Source organism: Lissotriton helveticus, chromosome 5_1 (genome assembly GCF_964261635.1).
Source record: "Lissotriton helveticus chromosome 5_1, aLisHel1.1, whole genome shotgun sequence".
NCBI classification, from domain to species: domain Eukaryota; kingdom Metazoa; phylum Chordata; class Amphibia; order Caudata; family Salamandridae; genus Lissotriton; species Lissotriton helveticus.
In genome coordinates, this window is record NC_136065.1 from 1343899696 (window position 1) to 1343909487 (window position 9792).

Here is a 9792-nt window from a genome sequence, read left to right on the forward strand (position 1 = left end):
TCATTGTGGTGAAGCTGGTTTTGCAATCAGCCAGAAAATGTTAACTCATTTCCAGCATTCAGACAGTCAATGTGTGGAACTCCAAACTTGTCTCTAACTATTATCTGCAACATGACCCCACTATTAGACAATTGGCTCCACTGTAAGGAGATTTGTGCTGCCATCACATCTAACAAATCAATAGGTTAAGGCAGTCTGTTATGCCAATATCATAGCATTTTATCTTGGTTTTCATCCTTCCACAATGGTTAATGATTAGATTAATTGAGCTCAAGTATTCAGAAGGTTAATTTCTTTAATACTCCAACCTTTTATTGTAAGCCAGCTAGTTAACACCCTAGCATGACGCGTTCCAGAAATCCTTTGCAGTTACTGAGTTTGCCACAGACAATAAAATTGTATGAATGACATTTGTAAAATAGAAATATATTAAACTATTTTAAAAAAACTCAGAGTTACTTTTTTATTAAAACCCTATCACCCTTGTGCGTTTAGTGCAGTTACTTTAAAAGCACATTGGAAATGTCTTCTATATGTTTTAAATCTTTTTTTAATCACATTTCAAATAGATTGGTCTACTTTTCTTACATTCTGTAAATAAATATACAAGTCTTCAAGAAATTAAACAATTGTATTGATTTGAATCATTATACTTAATCTGTCGAATTTCACAGACTTAAGTTTCTTTGTTATTTCGATATTTTGTTTCTTGTTATCTTGCTCAGTCCTAATTGGCTATGTAGAAACCTCTGCACTTGCAGTGTACTGCTAAGGTTTCACTAATTGTAGGTTGCTTTCCATTACATTTTTCTCTATTGCACTTTTTAATATTTCATGTATATTTACTTATTCTAATAACATTTTGACTTTGTTGGATACACCTGCCCGTGTTTGACATGTCCCTACCCAGATTTTTATTTCTTTGAGCATCCTTGATCCTATTTCCCCATATTATTTTTTGGCATTACATAATAGTGTTGCCAATGGGATGTGCTCCTCAAAAAGGCCTACAAAAATATCAGCCTATCAAAATATTACGGTCAAAATATTGACTACCAACATTTTGTGTACCGTATCCTTATAATCAAAATCATAAAAATATTGATTCCAAAATATCTTCCAGCAAAAATATCCAACGTTCCAAATTAAGATTAGAATTAAGAAAAATACTGAATACCAAAATATAGTATAAAACGTTTAAATACATTTATTCAAATTAATTGTACATGTTAAGAATTTGCATTTCACTTAAGAAATATATTTTATGTAATTAAAAGGTATTAATTTAGAAATTATAATTTGAAAAAGTATGGTATGTATAGTAAATTACAATCAACAAATATACTTTTTCACATGAAAATGTTTAATTTAGAAAGTTTTAATTAACAAATAAGTATATAGTTGTAAACACCTATTTATTTACAAATAAAAAAATTGTCAAAATTGATTTTACTTTTTAAATGTCAAAATATATTAAATAATTGTTAATGAATATACAAACATGTAAAACAATGTTTTAAACAATATTAATTTTTAATCAATTCACATATTTGGGGGACAGAATTACTATTCTTACTCCAGTCAAACTAAAATTGGGGAGTGCATCTATTTAGGAGGGCAAAATTCATCATTCTAACTCTAATCCAACTAAGTGTGAGGAAATGCATATATTTAGTGAGGTCAAATTTACTATTCTAACTCCAATCCAACTAACACTGGGGACAATGCATACACATGGGGGTGTACAATTTACCATTCCAACTCCAAACTAATTTACATTGTGAAAAATGCTGAACTGTAAAGGGGGAAGTGGTCAGGTTTACAATTCCCATTCCAAACGAATCAACACTGGCGAAGTGTTGGATTCGGGAGTAAGGGGGGGGGGGGGCGATATTGAGCACCCACTCAATATTCACCACGTTGGGTAAAGACAGTGTCGTACTCTGAGAGGATGTGGATGGGTTGGGGAGTTAGTTGTACTAATGTACTATTCCTACTTCAAACTAAGCAGCACTGAAGAAATGCAGGAGTCTGGGGGAGTGAGATTTACTATTGCTGCTCTTAAGTAAGCAACAGTGGGGAAAGTGTTAGACTCTAGAGGAGTCCTGATTTACTATTCCCACCTGAACTTGTAGCCTTGAACATTGCAGTGCCTGAATTTAGCTCGCCTGTTTTCTATACCTAGTTATGTACTTTTCCTTTCCCGTATATAATGTATTTAACCTCTGTCTAATGTAGTGCACAAGTGAAGGGTGTCTGATGTATTTCCATAATAAAACCCACTTGTTGGACCAGACATCCTTGGAATGGTTTTCCCTCAAGCTTTTTCTTTCCATTCTCTTGTTTTTGCTGGCCTTAAAACTCAGAACCCTTCACTAATGCTAACCAGAGCTAGTGCTCTCTTCTCCAAACATGGTAAAATTGGCTTATATGTCCCGAGTAAAGTGGTATTGCATGTACCCAGTGTCTGCAAATTGAATGCTACTAGTGGGCCTGCTGCTGCAACAAATGATAGAAGGAATGCTGAATCAATCAAACATTCCTCCCCCAGTCAAGAGTTCTGGGATAAATCCATTGTTCTTTTGCTACCTAAGCCACCCCAGTTTGGACCCAGCCATATGCAAATTAGTCTTGACCCTGCTCCTCATGGGAACAGTCCAGTCAGAATGGTCAGGCCAGGTCCTCCGTGGACTGGAAACAAGCATCCTGGGACTTGTTTTGGGGTATTACCCCTCTTCAGCCAGGCTACCTTGAATACAGTTGCACAGCCAGCAAGGAACCCATGTCTGAGCATACCCATCCCAATGGACTGTTGAACGGTCCAAGAATATCCTCAAAGGCATGATCATGGGCCTGTCAGCGCACTTGAGGTAGAAGTGGGATGTCCTCTTACCACGCCGAAGGCAAGGGCTGGTTCAGCCCCTTTAAACTTCGGTACAGTCACCCTGTCAGAGGGCTTCTCAACCTGTTAAAGGAGTGTTGGGAACAAGCTCCAAAGTAAGCCTATTAGGATGTGGTTAGCTGCATGCTGGCCTTCAGCATCCAGATGAAGTGCTTATGGAAGGAAGTAAAGAGAATATGGAAGCCAGCCAAGAGGTTATGGAGCTCTGGTATTACCAGGCGGCCACACTGGTTGAGTTTCAGCTTGGCCGAAAAGTGTGGGTGATGGAGCCCCAGGGCCTGAAATACCAATAGTCTTGGCCGTATGACGTGAAAAAAAGCTCAAGAGGGAATTTACCTACCTGGTGGACCTCAAGATCCCCAGAAACCCCTTGCGGGTCCTGCATGTCAATCGCCTCAAACCCCACTTTGAGAGGTCCAAGGTTACTACGCTTCTGGTCACAGATGATGGATTAGAGGAGGAGAGTGAACCTCTCCCCAACATCCTTTCTTCCAAAGAGCAGGATGGGTCAGTGGAGGGTTTCAACTTTTCCCCTACCCTGACCCTAGGGCAGCAGATGGACTTTGGCCAAGTGTTGGGGCAGTGTCTCTCTCTCTCTCTGTTCCCTTACCCCAGGGCTCACTGCATGGTGTACCAATGATATTGACATTAAAGCGGGCTCCTGATTCTGGGAGCGCCGAGGATCTCGGTGGAGGGGAGACGCTTCCCAGGAGAAGTTGCCGCAGCAGACCCCGGGGTGCCATGCTACGACTCGAGACTCCCCATGTGCGTGGGCAATGACAGAGGGGCCCAGAGACCCTAAGATGGCGGTCTGGCTTGAACTTGATTGAGAGACACTCCCCCCAGCTCCTGACTCGCTGTCTCGTTCACAGCAGTAGAAAATAGATATGGTGATATAGACACCTACTGTTGACGATTGCTGAGTGGTGGGGAAGGAGACCCTGAGGCACCCCGCCTGTCTCCAAAATGGCGGCCGTCCCTCCCTTTTCAGAATCAGTGGAAGAATGGATGAGGTACACGTTCCTGCATAGAGAGAAGAAGCAGTGCAGATCAGATCATTATAGCCACACAGCAGATTGTCGGGCTGCCACGCTATGCATTACAGAGGAGCCTATGAGGTCACAAACTATTTCTTTGTTTGAGGGAGCACTTGAGGCTGTGCCGCACTCCCTCAATGAATCTATCCTGACCAGCGACACTAGGGCGCGGACTTGCTTGGGCCTAATGACACAGACACATTGCAGGCCCCTGGACACTGTCTCTCCCCTTCTCCCTGTCTAGCCCTCCCCCTCTGCGTATTCTGCCGTTTCTGCCTTTTCTTTGTCCCCTTTCTTTCCATTTTTTTTGACCGATGCCCGTTAAAGCTTCCTAGAAAGCTATAGGGGAGACTGGCCTTGGATTATCTCCCTGGCCGTCACCTACCCACATGGTCCTTGGACTGACTTTCCCTTTATCTCCTTTCCTTTTTCCCCCTCGTCCTCTCCCCTCTCACTCCACCTCTCCCCTTTCCCTCTCTATTTGTCTCTCTGGGCTTTGGACACAGTTCTTCCTCGTCTCCCCGCTAAGGCTCCTTTCTCCCCTCCTTTTCCTATAAAGTCTCTCAACCTCGTTGTTTGTTTACTGTACCTTTCCACGCCATTGTAACTGATGTACTTTATAACGCAATCTTCCTCTGCTATAGCGCTCTGATACCTATGGGTCTAGCAACCGCTTTATAATCCTTTTGATGTATCTTATAATGCAACGTTCCCCTGGTTAAGCGCTCTGATACCTCCGGGTCTAGATAGCGCTATATAACCTTCACAAATCAATTAAACTAAAAACTGTTTTTCCTGAAAGGCGGAGACCTGAGCAACATGGCTGATGACCAGTGGAGCTGCTTGACAGCTAATGAGGAGTCTGGCCCTGGTTTTCCCCCTTGACCATCACCTACCCAGCCGGACATTGGGCATTGGTCCTCCTCGTCTCCCCGCTATTACTCCTTCCTCCCGTTGTTTGTTTACTGTACCTAATACACTATTGTAACTGATATAATTTGTAACACAATCTTCCTCTGCTATAGCGCTCTGATACCTATGGGTCTAGCCAGCACTTTATAATCCTTTTTGATGTACCTTATAATGCAACATTACCCTGGTTATGTGCTCTGATACCCCTGGGTCTAGATAGCGCCATATAACCTTCGCATATCAAATAAACTAAAAATGGGCTTTTCCTGAATGCTGAGACCTGAGCAACATGGCTGATGACCAGTGGAGCTGCTTGACAGAGCTAATGAGGAGTCTGGCCCTGGTTTTCCTCCTTGACCGTCACCTACCCAGCCGGACATTGGGCATTGTTCCTCCTCGTCGCCCCACTATTACTCCTTCCTCCCCTCCCTCCTTTGAATTACTGTAACATTGTTTTATGTGTACTGTTCATTACTATGCTTTTGTATCTGATGTAACTTGTAATGCAACGATCCTAAATGTAAAGCGCTCCGATACCCTCTAGGGTCAAGTTTGCGCTATATAAAACTTTATAACTAAATAAATGCCTGTGAAGAATATGATCTACAGGTTACAGGATAAGGTGAGAGCCAGCATAAAGAAGGAAGTCTCCAAAATGCTGAAACTGGGGTAATTGAGCCCTCAAGCAGCCCTTGGTCCAGCCCAGTGGTGCTGGTCCCCAAAGCTGCCCCTCCAGGTACCACCCCCTACCTCTCCTTCCGCATGGATTACTGAGATCTCAGTGCAGTCACCTAGACTGACGCTTACCTCATCCTTGGAGCGGATGAGCTCATGGATCGGTTAGGGGCTGCAATGTTCCTCAGCACATGTGATCTGACGTCTGTGTACTGACAAAACGCATTGACTGAGGGGGCTAAAGAGAGGTCTGGCTTCTCTACCCCAGGAGGCAACTACCAGTTCCAGGTGATGCCCTTTGGGTTGAAGAACGCCTCTGACACCTTCCAGAGATTTGTCAATCAGGTCCTGGCAGGGTTGAAGAACTTCAGTGCTGCCTACCTAGCCTAGATAACATTGCAGTCTTCAGCTCCAGCTGGGAGGACGACAAGAGCCACCTGAAGGAAGTGCATCAGGCCCGGCCTGACTATCAAGCCAGTGGTTGCCTGAAGGGCAGGTTTCTGTCATCTACCTGGATCACCAAGTTGAAGGGGGCAGGGTGCGGGCCCCACCAGGCCAAAATTCAAACTATTCTGGCTTGGTAAACACCCCTACCACCAAGACCCAGACAGACAAGAGGTTCTTCCTGGGCCTCACTGGGTACTACAGAATATTTGTCAATTGGTATGGCATAATTGTTGCTCCTTTGACAAAGCAGACTTCTAAGAAGCAGCCTAGACACCTGATCGGGATGGAGTCATGCCAAAATGTGTTTGACACCATGAAGAAGGCCATGTGCAAGGCAGCCATGCTCAAGGTCCATGACTTCTTCCAAGAGCTCATTGTGCAGACAGATGCCCCAGAATATGGCATAGGAACTGTGCTCTATCAGCTTAACAAAGAGGGCCTTGATCAACCAGTATTCTTCATTAGCAGAAGCATAGTTCCCCGGGAACAGAGGTAGAGTGCAATAGAAAGAGAAGCATTGGAAATGGTCTGGGCACTGGAGAAGTTGAGAACATACATGTTTGGGAATTACTTCCGGGTTCAGACAGACCCCCTACATTGGCTAATGCAGATGAGTGAGAATCCCAAATTGTTGAAGTGGTCCACGTCCCTGGAACTGAGCACACCAAAGCTGATTGTATTTTCAGGTTCTCCCGCCTTAGTGTCGCATAACTCCCATGATGGCGAATAGTTCTGTTTTCAGCTGGGGAGGAGGCATGAGGGGCACAAGTTGGATCCTGTCCCAGCAGGCAACATTTGAAAGTGATAAGGCCTAAACGCTTGAGATGAATGCCCTGTGGCGAGGGTGCGACCCTGAGAAACATCTGTAAAAAGAGTGGGCAAATGGTGCACCTTCAAGCAAACCTGAGAAAACAAGGTCAAAGCACCTCTGAATTTTAGCTCCTCCAAAGCCCCTCTCATATCCACCTCACAGCCTCCGCTCTCCCTCCAAGTCTCTATGTCTTTAATCTTCAAGCCTCAGCTGTCACTCAGCCAGTCTCTCCTCCACCTTCATGACTCTGCTTCCTCAGTCTCTCCCCTCTCAAGCCTCTGCTCCCCCTCATCCACCTCCAAGCCTCCGCTCTCCCCCAGCCTCCCTCTCCTTCAAGTCTCCAATAGCTGACTCAGCCAAGGCCAAATGTAGGCTTTTCAACATTTCAAAGGCATCCATATTGACATGGGCCGGCTACAGTTTTTGGCTACAGCAGCTCAGGCATACAATGGCGTCCACTTGACACGACTTCCCCACACCAAAGGCATGCAGTCTTGCCACATCTAGTGCAGTGGGAAGCGCGACAACTCCACAGTGATTGTACTGCTCACAGCCGACATTCAACCAATACAACTCTCCAATACAACTCTTTTGCCAAACAGTGAGCAGCCTCATTTGGTCCCACCCCAGGCAGAACAGCCTCATCCAAACATGGTCATCCAGTCCATCCTGTACAGCCCCAGACATGCACTATTAACAAAGAGTGCAAATCTTTACATGGGGACCTAATCAATTTCTGCAACATTTGCTGTATGAAGATGCAACTGGGAGGCTCCATACATCAAGAACAGGCAAAATCAACAAATGACTCACGAATGTTGGCTGTGAATGGGACCAACAACAACCAGTGACCCATTGGAACTGACACTCCTCTGTTGCTGCTGCACTGAAACATCCATCCAGGTTAGCGCTGCCCACAGACTTCTAAAGGAAAGTCACATTACAGCAAGAAAAAGAAAAATAAACTGAAAGAAATATCTTCAATTGTCCTAGCAATCACCTAGAACGTAATCGCCAAATCGTCCCTGTAAAACTCTCGAGCACAAACTTTCAACATGTTATAAAAGAAACACTATCTGCAATTCATGGGCCCAGTTTTCAAAGCAAAGGAAAAGCTGAATAAAAATGTATGCAATTCGGCACCGACTCCCAGTGCTATACTTTCAAATGTCTTCAATTTCAAATCTCGACAATATGCTTTCCCTGCATTTTGACATCAAGCCCAAATAACGTTCCGAGGCGAAACACAACCACTGCCACAAAACGGGCTGCTTTCTGATGGAAAACAAATAATCAAACTTAGTGATTCGGAGATGAAATGAAAAGCGATGTGTTCAGATAAATAAACAAACATTACTTGAAGTCACTACCTAAATTGGTTTTCTCACCCGGAGAAAAAAAATGCAGCCGACGTTACGCATTCATTAACATGATAGCGTCCCCCTCTGTACCTACATTCGACCCCCTCTGAACATCTGCAAGCGGCGCAAAGAAGACAGGGAGAATACTCACCTTCAAACTGGAAAGCGGACGGCTAAAAGCTCCGGGCCTGTGAGACACAGAAATTCTGCTGCCTGAAACCAGCAGCATGCCACGCCGCGAGGAGGGGAAGACTGCACCTGCTTCTCTTAGCCAATCCTGATGCTGTTCAGGAGAGCAGCTCCTGGATAGGCTTGAGCATGGAAAATCACCGCTCATTTGGAGACCGGGGGTTGTGGCTTTGATCAGCCCACGATTTCCCAATGTGAAGATGAAGAGAGGCCTCAAGTGTGCATGTCAGGCTGGCTGGAGGACGTCAGCCGCCCAACCTGGCATGCCAACTTTGTGGGCCTAGGTGCAGTGCACTGAGTCACTGCCAATCACATTAATGCCCCACCCTCTCCAGAGAACCAAACCCCCGACAATTGCCCACGGCTGAAGCCAGACTGCCACGGGCGCAACAATATTGTTTTTTCACTATCTGTCCACCTATATATTGTGCACATGTAATGGGGATCCAAAACATGGGCGGGGCAACGCTCCCTTGCCCCGATGTAGGCACCACCCCTGGTTGGACCGGACATCCTTGGAGTGGTTTTTCTACAACTTTTTCCATTCCATCCTCCTGTTTTTCTGATTTTGTTTTTGCTGGGCTTAGGACTCTGTGCAGTTTACTACTGCTAACCAGTGCTCATGCTCTCTCCTCCTAACATAGTTAAACTGATTTAAATATAATTGGCATATTTAATTTGCTTGTAAGCCCCTTGTAACGTGGTACTGCATGCACTAATTGTGCCACCCATTAATTGTGGCCCTTTTGAACATCTTTGGCCTGCCAATGCAGCCTGTGTGTGTATTTTAAACTGCCATTTCGACCTGGCGAAATACACCTAATCGTAATCCTTCCTTTTCAATACATATAAGACACCCTAAGGGTAGGCTCTAAACAGACCAGGATGCAGTATACTCAAAAAGTTGGAAATGTAATGGTAACTTTTACATGTCCTTTTCCCACTACTGGAAGACCTGCCTCTCCCATAGGATAATATTTGATTACCCAAGTAATCACTTTAAATTGGGAGCATGTAGGAAAGTCAAGCTTGGTCTTTAAAGTATTGAAATTTAAAACCCTCTTTCATGGTAATGTTGGGTTATAAGTTACAATCCTAAAAATGCCACATTTAGAAATTACAGATGAACTTGTTAGAACTTCTCGTCCAACTTTCCTAGTGCAAAAATTAGCTCAAGGTTTGTTAAATTACCATAGGTTGCAAGAAATACAAGCTGAAGACATAAGGTAAGAGGCCTGACACCAGGTACCTCACTTCAACTTTTAGTTGTCAATAAGCAGATCATTCTTTAGATACCACCTCAGCCTTGTTGAAAAAGCTTATGAAAATTGATATTAATAGGGGACGCTTATGTGAATCAGAGAAAGATAAAAAACGGATGAATGGTCTTTGTATTATGTGAACCAAAATGATCTGGTCAGACAATATTCTCTACGAACTTTTAAGAAACAGCGAATG